Below are 14,158 nucleotides of genomic sequence, written 5' to 3'. Positions count from 1 at the left end.
GTGTGCTTTGCAATGATGCAACGTATAGCTGTTATAGATTCTGTGAAACGCTTGGAAATAAGAGTATAGCCTTCCCCCTTAAGATGAGCATCCACTATCTTCTTTCTGAGTTCCAGACTGATGTCTATACTTTTTTGGCATGATGAAATTACTTCTTACCAAGAATTTAAGAGTAGTCCCTCTCAATCAAGTGTTCAAGTGCCACTAGCCCGGTTTATTGGAGTCCCTTAAGTAAAGTTCAATGCTGATTGATTACTTAGGTGAGGTTTGAAAGCTGATTGATTGCTCAGGTGTGTTTTGAAAGCAAAAAAATCACATGGGGGCTAATAATTTTGACCACCTCAATTTTCACTACATTTGGTATAAAGCAAACCTGAAGATTTATTTTACATTCAGACATGGCAAACATTGGGCAGAATTTTAGGGAAATGTTCCATAGTTCCTTGGGGGCTAATAATTTTGACCTTAACTGTATCCACCTTGGGGGACCCTACCAGGAGTCAAGCTCCAGACGGCATAGCTGTTGGGATCATTGATACACTCAAGCTTCTCCACCACGGCAAGGTGACAATCCAGAAGATGAATAATGGGGTCTATAAGAACCCTGACTCCAATAAATGTTAAGTGGAAGTTATATTTTATAAACCAAGCTTGCCATGTATCAAGAATTCATGAAATCTTTAAGTCTAAACACATTTCTATTATGAAGATCTTAACAAACAGCATCCATCCATGTACGGCGATTGTTTACCTTTTTCTAAGTTCAGATTTATTTATCAAATGCGCAACAATACAGTGGTGGCAAACACTGGTGGTAATGAAATGCTTAGTCATCAGGCTCACCTCCTAAAAGCTTATATATATATACACTACCGTTCAAAAGTTTGGGATCACCCAAACAATTTTGTGTTTTCCATGAAAAGTCACACTTATTCACCACCATATGTTGTGAAATGAATAGAAAATAGAGTCAAGACATTGACAAGGTTAGAAATAATGATTTGTATTTGAAATAAGATTTTTTTTACATCAAAATTTGCTTTTGTCAAAGAATCCTCCATTTGCAGCAATTACAGCATTGCAGACCTTTGGCATTCTAGCTGTTAATTTGTTGAGGTAATCTGGAGAAATTGCACCCCACGCTTCCAGAAGCAGCTCCCACAAGTTGGATTGGTTGGATGGGCACTTCTTGCGTACCATACGGTCAAGCTGCTCCCACAACAGCTCAATGGGGTTCAGATCTGGTGACTGCGCTGGCCACTCCATTACCGATAGAATACCAGCTGCCTGCTTCTGCTCTAAATAGTTCTTGCACAATTTGGAGGTGTGTTTAGGGTCATTGTCCTGTTGTAGGATGAAATTGGCTCCAATCAAGCGCTGTCCACTGGGTATGGCATGGCGTTGCAAAATGGAGTGATAGCCTTCCTTATTCAGAATCCCTTTTACCCTGTACAAATCTCCCACCTTACCAGCACCAAAGCAACCCCAGACCATCACAATACCTCCACCATGCTTAACAGATGGCGTCAGGCATTCTTCCAGCATCTTTTCATTTGTTCTGCGTCTCACAAACGTTCTTCTTTGTGATCCAAACACCTCAAACTTGGATTCATCCGTCCACAACACTTTTTTCCAGTCTTCCTCTGTCCAATGTCTGTGTTCTTTTGCCCATCTTAATCTTTTTCTTTTATTGGTCAGTCTCAGATATGGCTTTTAATTTGCCACTCTGCCCTGAAGCCCAGAATCCCGCAGCCGCCTCTTCACTGTAGATGTTGACACTGGTGTTTTGCGGGTGCTATTTAATGAAGATGCCAGTTGGGGACCTGTGAGGCGTCTGTTTCTCAAACTAGAGACTCTAATGTACTTATCTTCTTGCTCAGTTGTGCAACGCGGCCTCCCACTTCTTTTTCTACTCTGGTTAGAGCCTGTTTGTGCTGTCCTCTGAAGGGAGTAGTACACACCGGTCTAGGAAATCTTCAATTTCTTAACAATTTCTCGCATGGAATAGCCTTCATTTCTAAGAACAAGAATAGACTGTCGAGTTTCAGATGAAAGTTCTCTTTTTCTGGCCATTTTGAGCGTTTAATTGACCCCACAAATGTGATGCTCCAGAAACTCAATCTGCTCAAAAGAAGGTCAGTTTTGTAGCTTCTGTACCGAGCTAAACTGTTTTCAGATGTGTGAACATGATTGCACAAGGGTTTTCTAATCATCAATTAGCCTTCTGAGCCAATGAGCAAACACATTGTACCATTAGAACACTGGAGTGATAGTTGCTTGAAATGGGCCTCTATACACCTATGTAGATATTGCACCAAAAACCAGACATTTGCAGCTAGAATAGTCATTTACCACATTAGCAATGTATAGAGTGTATTTCTTTAAAGTTAAGACTAGTTTAAAGTTATCTTCACTGAAAAGTACAGTGCTTTTCCTTCAAAAATATGGACATTTCAATGTGATCCCAAACTTTTGAACGGTAGTGTATACATATATATACATATATTGTAACGTGCATGGATAAGAAGACACGCTGGCCGCTTGACTAACGGGTCTGACCCTTTAGTCTAGCGGTTAGCGATGTCTCCTGCGGTGCGGGCGATACGGGTTCGCCTCCCGGCCGCGGCAGTAACTGTGGTTGCGTTGTCCCCCCGAATTCGCTACATTGGTGTCAGAAGTGGGATGGAGCGACCGTAAGGCCGTCGGAAGCGTATGCGCCCTGAGGCGTGAAGGAGCTGATATGCTTAAGCGCGGGGACGCGCTTCCCGAAGGAGGGGGGTAGTGTAACGTGCATGGATAAGAAGACATGCTGGCCGCTGGCTGGCGGGTCTGACCCTTATGGACTGAATATCCCCGCCGCGAACCTGTATCGCCTGCACCGGAGGAGACATCGCCAACCGCTCGACTAAGCGTCAGACCCGCCAGCCAGCGGCCAGTGTGTCTTCTTATCCATGCACGTTACAATACACACACACACACACACACACACACACACACACACACAGCTGATGATTGCTTATGGCATGGCATGAAACAGGCTTGTTCTGTCTTGTAAAGAATTTACTTGACTCACCGGATTATATATATATATACACTACCGTTCAAAAGTTTGGGATCACATTGAAATGTCCATATTTTTGAAGGAAAAGCACTGTACTTTTCAATGAAGATAACTTTAAACTAGTCTTAACTTTAAAGGAATACACTCTATACATTGCTAATGTGGTAAATGACTATTCTAGCTGCAAATGTCTGGTTTTTGGTGCAATATCTACATAGGTGTATAGAGGCCCATTTCAAGCAACTATCACTCCAGTGTTCTAATGGTACAATGTGTTTGCTCATTGGCTCAGAAGGCTAATTGATGATTAGAAAACCCTTGTGCAATCATGTTCACACATCTGAAAACAGTTTAGCTCGGTACAGAAGCTACAAAACTGACCTTCCTTTGAGCAGATTGAGTTTCTGGAGCATCACATTTGTGGGGTCAATTAAACGCTCAAAATGGCCAGAAAAAGAGAACTTTCATCTGAAACTCGACAGTCTATTCTTATTCTTAGAAATGAAGGCTATTCCATGCGAGAAATTGCTAAGAAATTGAAGATTTCCTGCACCGGTGTGTACTACTCCCTTCAGAGGACAGCACAAACAGGCTCTAACTAGAGTAGAAAAAGAAGTGGGAGGCCGCGTTGCACAACTGAGCAAGAAGATAAGTACATTAGAGTCTCTAGTTTGAGAAACAGACGCCTCACAGGTCCCCAACTGGCATCTTCATTAAATAGTACCTGTTAGAGCCTGTTTGTGCTGTCCTCTGAAGGGAGTAGTACACACCGGTGTAGGAAATCTTCAATTTCTTAGCAATTTCTCGCATGGAATAGCCTTCATTTCTAAGAACAAGAATAGACTGTCGAGTTTCAGATGAAAGTTCTCTTTTTCTGGCCATTTTGAGCGTTTAATTGACCCCACAAATGTGATGCTCCAGAAACTCAATCTGCTCAAAGAAGTGCCCATCCAACCAATCCAACTTGTGGGAGCTGCTTCTGGAAGCGTGGGGTGCAATTTCTCCAGATTACCTCAACAAATTAACAGCTAGAATGCCAAAGGTCTGCAATGCTGTAATTGCTGCAAATGGAGGATTCTTTGACGAAAGCAAAGTTTGATGTAAAAAAAATCTTATTTCAAATACAAATCATTATTTCTAACCTTGTCAATGTCTTGACTCTATTTTCTATTCATTTCACAACATATGGTGGTGAATAAGTGTGACTTTTCATGGAAAACACGAAATTGTTTGGGTGATCCCAAACTTTTGAACGGTAGTGTATATATATATATATATATATATATATATATATATATATATATATATACATATAGTATGTGTGTGTGTGTGTGTGTGTGTTTGTAGTGAAGCATGGAGAAGACCGTTGCCTACATGCTCGTGTTTCGTGCACCACCTCAGCTCCGCGTGGAGGGGACGGGCGTGTGTTGGAAAAAGACGTTACACTTGTGCCGAAGCAGCCCGCTAATGAACCCAAACCAGTGAATAGCGACCGTCACTGCTGGTGAAAGCGGTTAGTTTAGGCTTAAACTCAAACGTTTCATATGTTTTTTTGCTTTCTTGTGTTTTTATTCTACTTTAAAAACGTAAAAAAAACATTGTTTAAATCATTCAACAGTATTTTCCCGTTGGCTGGGTGACGGGCTGATCTTGCTGGGTAGGCTATGTAAACTAGCGAGCTAAGTTAGCACTACCGTGAGCCGGTTAAAGATGTCACTTTTTGTTTTTGTTTGTTTTTTTGCCTCAATTCCCGATCGGTTATCCCTGGAACCACCAACAAACTATTTGGAAACGGTTATATGTTGTAACAAGTGTAACCGAGGGTTTGTAGATGTCGCCTATACTGTATGAAACTATAAAATAACAAATACGTAGGTTCCACTTTCACACGAGGACCACTTTATTTGGATTCTTCCCCCAACAGAACTCCACAGCAACAACACTGCGTACAGCACTTCCGCTCTCTTCAGCCTTCAAAATAAGAGCTCAAGGCATATACTGTGGCAACAGCTTATAACAGGAACTTAAAATCACTAACAGGCTAAGTCCAGAAAAATAGGTCACATACCTCCCCTCCTACAAAAAGAAACGTCCTCGTTTCAAAACAGTAACACTATAAGTGCAAAAAAACACAGGCTTGTCCAAAACATTATCAACCTGTCCTCCTAAATATACATATACACAGCAGAAAACACACACTGAAACCAAAAAAGTGCATATCAATCTGCGAACCCCAGAAGGAACCCAACACCATAAAACAAAATCTTAACAATAACATTATGCATGTTATCCCTCACGTCACTGCACAGTCTCAATAAAGTATGCCACACTATGCTCCACGTACACCGGAAGGTTCTGATACATCATAGCATCCAGACATACTATATACATATGAGAAGAAAAAAAATGTACCCTCACAGTAAAAAACATGTCAAGTGACCCCGACAAACATTCAACAGAAATTCCAACAGTCATATTGACTTGTCTGTGATGTTTTTTGTTTTTTGTTTTTCAAACAGCTAACCAAACGTGACAAAGTCCTTGAAACGAAGTGGTTTTCTCACAATCCTCGCAGAACGAGCAACAGTCAGTAGTGGCTCACTGGTGCCGGTAATCCGAACAGTCCCTGTGTCACCAGAGGCCAGCGGCTCCTCAGCCACAAAGTCCCTCTCTGGCGACCCCTTGTCCAGCAGCGAGGGAGCATGAAGAGGAGAAGCCGGCAGGCTATCTGAAAAACCAGCAGCCACCGGTAGTGTGTATGGTTTCAGTCTATCATAATGGACGACCTGCCCCTGTCCATCAAAGTCCAAAGGGCTGCCAATATGATAGGTGAGTCCAGGTTTACCCTCAGAGCCCAACACAGACAGGACCCTGTAGGGCCCCTTCCAGTGGGGAGCAAGTTTCATACGGTCCTTTGTCGGATCATGCAGCCATACCAGATCCCCTTCTGCATACGGCTGGTGATGGATCGTTCCATCATAGTACAACTTCTGCTTCTCGTGAGCGTCAGCGCCACCCTGCCTGGCACCAGCAAAAGCAGTGTCCAGCCTCTCTGCCAGAGAGGCCACAAAGTCAGCATGAGAAAGAGGTAAGTCCGAACGCACCAACTGAGATGGCACCAACACATCCACTGGAACACGAGCCTCCCATCCGTGAGTTAGATAATACGGAGTGTAGTTGGTGCAGGCATGAACAGATGTGTTATAGGCGAAAGCCACCTGTTTCAGATAATCGTCCCACTCACCACCACAGGCGAGCAATGATTTGGCCAGCTGGTCAATGAGGGTGCGATTAAAGCGTTGAACCATTCCGTCCGACTTGGGATTATAAGGTGTAGTGCGTGTTTTCTTAATTCCCAGGAGCTGACACAGTCTTTGAACAATCTCAGCTTCAAATTGCTGGCCCTGATCACTATGGACCACTTCAGGAATGCCATGCACCAGCACATAGTCTTCAAACAAACACTGTGCTACTGACTGGGCCATTTGGTTAGGGAGAGCATACAGATTCACATACTTGGTAAAGTAGTCTTCCACTACTAACACATACCCGTTTCCCTTAGAAGTCACTGGCAGTTCAAGGATGTCAGTTGCCACTCTCTGGAATGGCCGAGTTGCTCGGACGCTCCCCATCGGTGCATGATACTTAGGCACCGGGGCCTTGCGGGTTTGACATGGGATGCACTGCTCACACCACCATTGAATATCTTTGAACATGGAAGGCTAGTAGCAAGTTTTCCTTGCACGTTCCCACACACGTTCCACTGAGAAATGTGCCGATGTAAAGCCCCCATGCAGATGCTGCAGCACATCAGGGACCACTGAGGAGGGCATGACAACCTGACACAGAGCATCTCCGGTGAGAGGAGAGTTCACCGCCCTGCAGAGTAGTCCATTAACAACAGAGAGGCGGGGATATTCAGTCCATAATTTTCTAAGCCACCGGGAGCTACCTCTCATCCACCCCCTAGGTGGCCGAGAACCACTCCTCTCCATCCAGTTCAATACCTGCCTAATATCTGGGTCAGCCAGTTGTAGCTCCCTCATTTCCGTTCCATCATGTGACAGTGCATGCATGAAAGACAAATCCTGCGTCTCACTGCTCCTCTCCACACGCTGTTCCCCTGCGTCGAAGTCAGAGGTCTGGGGGTTCCCAGCGGGTGCTTGAAGCAGCTGAGTGTCTGTTTGGGGAACACTTGGCCCTTCCTCCGAGCCTATGACATTCACTTGTTTTGGCTGCCGCGTGGTGACATTTACCACCCTGAGCTCGGGGTCCTGAGGACGCCGTGAGAGTGCATCAGCATTAGTACGCCGTTGCCCGTCCTTGTGCTGTATAATCCAGCTATAAGGGTCTAGTTCCAATACCCATCTCGCTCTGCGTCCCGTGGGATCCTTGTCAATAGAAATGCCGCGCAGGCCCAGCAGAGGCTTGTGATCAGTTACGATGGTAAAGGCAGCTGATCCAAAGTAATGTCTGAATTGGTGTATAGCCCACACTACAGCCCACAGTTCTCTGTCAAATGTAGACCAACGCCGTTCCAGGGAAGTAAGCGATTGGCTAGCGTATGCCACCACTCGCTCCAGTCCGTCCCTGTCCTGAGCCAATACAGCCCCAACTGCTTCCATGGAGGCATCCGTGTACACTTTAAAGGGGATGTTAAAGTCAGGCATGGTGACAACCGGAGCAGATGAAAGCACCCCTTTCAGGTACTCAAAGGCTGTGTTACACTCAGTTGTCCATCTGAAAGGTGTGTCTTTGCAGGTGAGGCGATGCAGAGGAGCTGCACGCTGGGCAAAGTCCTTAACAAAGCGTCTGTAGTAAGAGCAAAGGCCCACAAATGCTCTCACTTCGGTTGGATTCTGTGGTGTGGGCGAGGTTCTGACTTTATCTGTGTTTCGAGGGTCGGGCTGTAAGCTGTGGTGAGAAACAACATGTCCCAGGAACACTACATGATCTCGAGCCAGGTGACACTTCTTAGAATTCAGCCTGAGGCTGGCTGCCTGAATCCTGGAGAAAACTTTGCGCAAACTGGAGAGATGGTCCTCAAAGGTGGGGCTGTATATTAGAACGTCATTGAGATACACCATACACACCTGCCATGGGAGTCCTCTGAGCACCAGCTCCATCATGCGCTGGAATGTTGCAGGTGAGTTAGTAAGGCCCATTGGCATCGACTGCCACTGATAGAGGCCCCGGCCCGTTGTGAAGGCAGTTTTCTCCCTGTCTCCCTCAGTGACCTCGACCTGCCAGTATCCATTAGAGAAGTCCAATGTGCTGAACCACAGGGAGCCCGCCAGTGCATCCAGGGTCTCGTCCACCCTGGGGAGAGGATGAGAGTCTTTCACGGTTATACTGTTCAGGCGACGATAATCAATGCAGAACCTCCACTCACCATTCTTCTTCTTTACAAGGACAACAGGCGAGGCCCAGGGGCTGCAGCTTTCCTCAATTACCCCGTCAGCCAGCAGGGCGGCCACCTGCCTGTCTGTTTCCTCTCTCTTTTCTGGTGAAGTCCGGTAGGCGCGCTGCCATAGAGGAGGATGATCACCGGTCTTGATGTGATGTTGGATAACTGCATTTGCCAGTCCCTCCTTTTGATGTGCTGAATATCTCCTGATGCTCTGCCAGCAGTGCAGCCAGTTGTGCTTTCTGTTGCTGACTAGCGGGAGACTCCTCCAGTGACACAAAAGGCACATCACTGGGTGAAATGGCAGAGACCGTCTCCGTCGGAACCTGTGGGAGTGACACAATTTCGGACTCATCCACAGAGAAAAACTCCCCCAGGTGCACGCCTTCCCTCAGTATAATGTCCTGATTTGTAGGGTTCAACACACGGGCTATGGTGACCCCGTCACAGATGTCACTGTGTGAGCTATGACACACTCACTTTTGCCTTTGAGGTTGGGTGATAAGTAGCCCACAAAGTCAGGGAGCTGGTCAACGGGCCCAGGTGGGGACACACTCACAGGCACCAGCATCTCGGTGAGGGGGGGCAGTGTCATGACAGTGGCGATGGAAACATTACAACACTCAGGAATCAGGTCTTTGCCACTCAGAAGTGGAAGTACAGTGTCCCATAGGTGCAGTTTGCCGCGGGCATAATCCAGGAGGGCGTGATTTGTGACAAGAAAGTCCAGGCCCAGCAGCGCTGTTTGTGTGGACTCCCTAATGATGTGGAAAACATGCTGCTGGGAGGTCTTCCCCAGACGCAGTGTGACTGTTATGGTACCCAGTGTGTCAAGCATCTGTCCATTCACTGCCCGCGCAGCAATAAAGTCTGCTGTTAGGGGCCGCTTGTGCAGGGCTGGAACAGACGTGGAAATTGTCACTGATAAACGACTCGGTTGCCCCTGAATCGACCAATATGTTAATTTCAGTCCCTTCAATGCTTCCCCTCATGTATGAGGTTTGCTGCTCTGTCTCGTCTGGTGTCATGGCATTACTCGGGGAGGGGATAAGCATTCCTCCCTCCAGAGGGCCCATAGGCTCTGTAGCTGGTGTTTGGGCCGCAACATCAGCTACATCTCTTTTCCCGACTGGTTTGCTGAGTCTTCCTTCTTGGGGGAGAGAAAATGCATGCCTCGCCGTCTCTGTGTTTCCTCATTAGAGGGGCTCCTAGCAGGTCTGGGACCCCACCAACTTGTGGAGTTGGCTCGGTTGTTGCAGGGGGTCCAGTAGTCCTGTTTCTCCCTGGGGCCTCCTTCTGCTCGCCGCTTGCACCAGCCACGGTCAGGTGAACGCCCTCTCTGTTCACCCCATGTGCGAGACCGACAGCCCTGCTCCCCACAAGTACACTGACACTGACCTCCACATACTGGGTGAGGGGCTTTCCGTTGATCTCTCCAGCAGCTGGATCGCAGTCGGTTGTTTTCCTCTGCCATTTGTTTCATTTCCATCCTCATTTCCCTCATATCCGCAGTAAGTCTATCCATGGCTCTGTACAAACCACCCCCATCAGATATGGAGTGCACCATAGCCGCTGCACTGCTTTCAGTGGGAGGCTGGCGTATGTGGGTGTTGACATAGTCCATCTTTAGGGCCTCTTGGGCCATCTCACACCGGCCAGCAATGGTCAGGGCCTCAGCCAAATCAGTAGCTCCCTTCTCGTGATGTTTAGCTCTCAGCGCCGGGTCAAGTCCAGCCAGAAATCTGCGAAATTTCTCCTCTTTCTGAGCTATATCACCATAGCCTGGGAATGCCTCTTTAACTTGCTTGCTTATTTCTGCTGCATATACTTCCAGACTCTCTCTGGGAGCATGGAGGCGGGCAGAGAGGTTTGCTCTGAAACAGTCAAGAAAATGTCTTTGTCCGAAAGCCTCCTGCAATTTCTCCTTTACCTTAGCGTAATCCGCCTGAACGGCAGCTGGCAAGCTATCCCATAGCAGAAAAGCAGCCTTTGTTAGACGCGTTGGTAAAATCCTCACCAGTTCATAGTCAAAGTCATCGCCAGTGCCTCCAACCAGCGCCTTCACCGCCACTTCGTATTGTCTGGCCCAGCAGGGGAAACTTTTCCTCCCCGGAAAATGGCGGCGGGAGTTCAATCCTCACGTTGCTGGCGAACGGCTTTTCTCCACGTCGCTCTCTGTAGTTATAGTCGAGCGGATCCTCGTATTTCCACATGTTGCTCCTCAATTATGTCAGAAGACAGCAGCAAGACGAGTGAAGTCTTGGTGCACACACCGCGCCGGGTTTCCGACACGACGAAGCTCCGCCGTTGCTAGCTGAGGCTAACTGAGAAGCTAACTGACTCTCCGAACCTTTCTTTTCGGTAATTTAAACGTCTTTCTTTTGCGGGACGTTGGCACAAGCATCCCACCGCTGCCACCAATGTAACCGAGGGTTTGTAGATGTCACCTATACTGTATGAAACTATAAAATAACAAATACGGAGGTTCCACTTTCACACGAGGACCACTTTATTTGGATTCTTCCCCCAACAGAACTCCACAGCAACAACACTGCGTACAGCACTTCCGCTCTCTCTTCAGCCTTCAAAATAAGAGCTCAAGGCATATACTGCGGCAACAGCTTATAGCAGGAACTTAAAATCACTAACAGGCTAAGTCCAGAAAAATAGGTTACACAAGGAATCGCTATTTCACCAGGTGGTTTTACGGTTGCTTTCTGTAGGACTATGGATCCATCTCTCCGTGCAGGTTGCACAAAAAATGTAACTAATTTGTTGTGGTACAGGTTGTGGATATCTGACAATTCATATTTATTTCCTCAAAGTTAGGATTTTACTGAATCCAAAGGATGGACTTTTTCACCTCCCAGTTAATTCCTCAACCTTCGCATGAAGATTCTCAGGTAACAGCTCTTAATGGGAATCCATTATTTTTTTCCCCTACATTAAGTCTTCTATGGTGCATGTTATTCAGATGTAATGCAGTAGTAAGTGGAGAAGACTACTGTGTCCTTGTTCTTGGCAACACAGGCAAGTCATGATGAAGGCCTTGGTACAGAGGAAGATATCTCAACGGAGCAGTCTTGTACAAGCATGACTCAGATTGGAGAGCAGCAAATTAGGTAGAAAATTACTTTATTGGTCCATTCTCTTTACTCTTGACTTTTGACAGGTTGCTGTATCCAGGGAAGTGCTGTTTACCTGCTCCCAGTTTGTTCTAATGATTGAAATCTCTTTTGAATGTAATCTGATAATATATTTTGGTCAAGACAAACAATCTTTAGTTGAACAGGAGTGAAAGACCTAAGGATAATGTTTGGAAGTTTACATCATCTGTGTGTTTTCATGCATGTCAATGTTATTTGTAGTTCAAGGATAGACAATATCAGCAGAACAGCGCAGATGCTGCTGGAAAAGCTCAACGATAGTCGAGCCCACAATCTGACGTTGATAGGGAGCTTTGAGGAGAACTTGGTGGGCAAGGTATCAACTTTTGTATAACTGTAACCTTAACTTCGTGTCATCACGCCATCGTGACTACAAGATGCCATACTGTACCTTGTGTGTGTGTGTGTGTGTGTGTGTGTGTGTGTGTGTGTGTGTGTGTGTGTGTGTGTGTGTGTGTGTGTGTGTGTGTGTGTGTGTGTGTGTGTGTGTGTGTGTGTGTGGTGTGTGTGTGTGGGTGGTGTTAAAATGTTCCCTGGCACTCTTATCATGAAAACCAACATTCCTTGAAATCCTACATTTCTTGAAAGTATGGCACCGTACACCAGTCGGTGGACACTTTCCAGACTTCCTGTACAGATCAAACCATATATTTATGATGTCATGCTACCAGATTGAACACAAGGAGTAAAAGTTCAAGATGCACTTTTAAAAGGACATTTATAGTCCATCCACTTTCATGTAAAGTTACGTTATCTCCATCTACAAACTGTATGTTTGTAATGTGCACCAGTTGGCAATGTTAAAATGTATGTAGCCAGTAATTTTTGAGCATTACATGTATTACTGGTAAATAAAGTATGTGGGATTTTTGGGGAATTGATTTGTTAGTCAGAGCTAAAAGGTAATGCTTTCTCCTCTCCTTTACAGGTAACAGATATTTGCAAGCAGATGAAGGAACACATTTACAGAGTCTACAAGGAGAACAATCACAAAATGCAGGCCCAGTTCCAGGAGTTGTCAGAGGTGCTGGAAAACTGCAGTAAGCTTAATGAGGAACTCCTTGGAGTCAGCCAGGCTCTTAAAAGTCTTAGAGAGGGCCTGGTCCTTGGCCAGACACCTAAAAAGTAACAAACTACATAATGTTTACCTGCACTTGCCGTAAACCTATCTCTCCTGTTTCTGGACAAGGGTGCAGACTAGCTGTTACCATTTGTACCTTTCCTAACTAAATATATTCCTATGATCATCCTTTTATAGATGCCCTCCCTGAGGTTGTGGTGGTCTTTGTCACTACGCATCCTTGACTTCTGAACATAATGTCTCAAAATAGCTTTTTTGTTTTACTTTTCCAAAAATAGTGCCTCCTGTTATGCCATTTTGCTAATATGTTTCTATAAATGTGGCGGAATAATAAAAAGTTAGTGTCAACTTGACTGAAAAGAGGAAAATACTGTCAGAATTGTTTGGGTGCCTTACCTCCCTTTTTGCTAGAATTGAAAAAGGACCGTTGTGTCTTCTCATAAGGACAGTTATTCACGTCTTGTGGTCTGGTCACAGTTAGAGGATGGGAGAACAAACAACTTGGAATAATCTTTTGTTTATGCATAATTTATGTTCAAATCTGCTGCTTCAATAAATAAAACTACATTGTGCAAGAACAAACTATTTGGGTAATCTTCATCCCTGAAGTGCTGCTGTACCCTCCTGAACCTGTGGTCAGTTTGTGTTAAACCAAAATTTGAATCCTACAAACAAGCAATATTTAGCTCTTCAGGCCTACAAATATAGTCACCCCCTTCCACCTTAAGGTAACTAATATAAATGAAAAATCAATTCAAATCAAATCAATTTTATTTGTATAGCCCAACATCACATATTACAAATTTGCCTCAGTGGGCTTAACATCCTGTCCTTAGACACTCTCATCAACATCCTGTCCTTGGACCCTCTCATCGGATAAGGAACAACTCCCTACAAAAAAAAAAAAACCCCTTTAACAGGGAGAAAAAAGAGGAAGAAACCGCAGGGAGAGTAACAGAGGAGGGATCTCTCTCCCAAGACAGACAACGTGCAATGGATGTTGTGTTTATGCAATTTACACAATACAACATTGAAAGAGGATAACACAGTTATGATGGACTTGAAGAATATGATGCGCAGGATGCCAAGCAGTGTCCAGACGCCATCGGAACAGTCCAGCACCCAAGCCACGTGACCAGCATCATCATGTAAAAAAAAATATATATATATATATATGGATTTATAAAAAGAAAATGTGATGAAGGGAATGGCAGGCAGCATCCAAGCGGCGACCACCATCACCACAGAGACCTGGGAGGATAACCGACTACACGTGCACACAAGGGAGACTCACATGACACCATTCACACACAGAAAAAGAGAAAGGAGAAGACATCATTCAGAGAGAGAGAAAAGACGTGAGAGAAGAGAACAGTTTGCAGTAGTCATTGGTCATAATTAAGTCATCAATTAGTCATAATCTATACCATAATCTCATCGGC

General features: G+C 45.3%; 1 long non-coding RNA gene across 1 annotated transcript; it reads left to right on the top strand.

Annotated features, from left to right (window-relative positions):
* Positions 1–11,293: 11,293 nt before the first annotated feature.
* LOC130113443 (uncharacterized) lies at positions 11,294–13,283 on the top strand. The gene is made up of 3 exons (XR_008810291.1): positions 11,294–11,371; positions 11,499–11,590; positions 12,564–13,283. It is a non-coding gene; the product is annotated as an uncharacterized LOC130113443 (long non-coding RNA).
* The last annotated feature ends 875 nt before the right edge of the window (positions 13,284–14,158 follow it).

This window comes from Lampris incognitus, chromosome 5 (genome assembly GCF_029633865.1).
Source record: "Lampris incognitus isolate fLamInc1 chromosome 5, fLamInc1.hap2, whole genome shotgun sequence".
NCBI lineage: Eukaryota > Metazoa > Chordata > Actinopteri > Lampriformes > Lampridae > Lampris > Lampris incognitus.
Note: the sequence above shows the minus strand (reverse complement) of the source record. Positions and strands in the feature narration are given on the sequence as shown.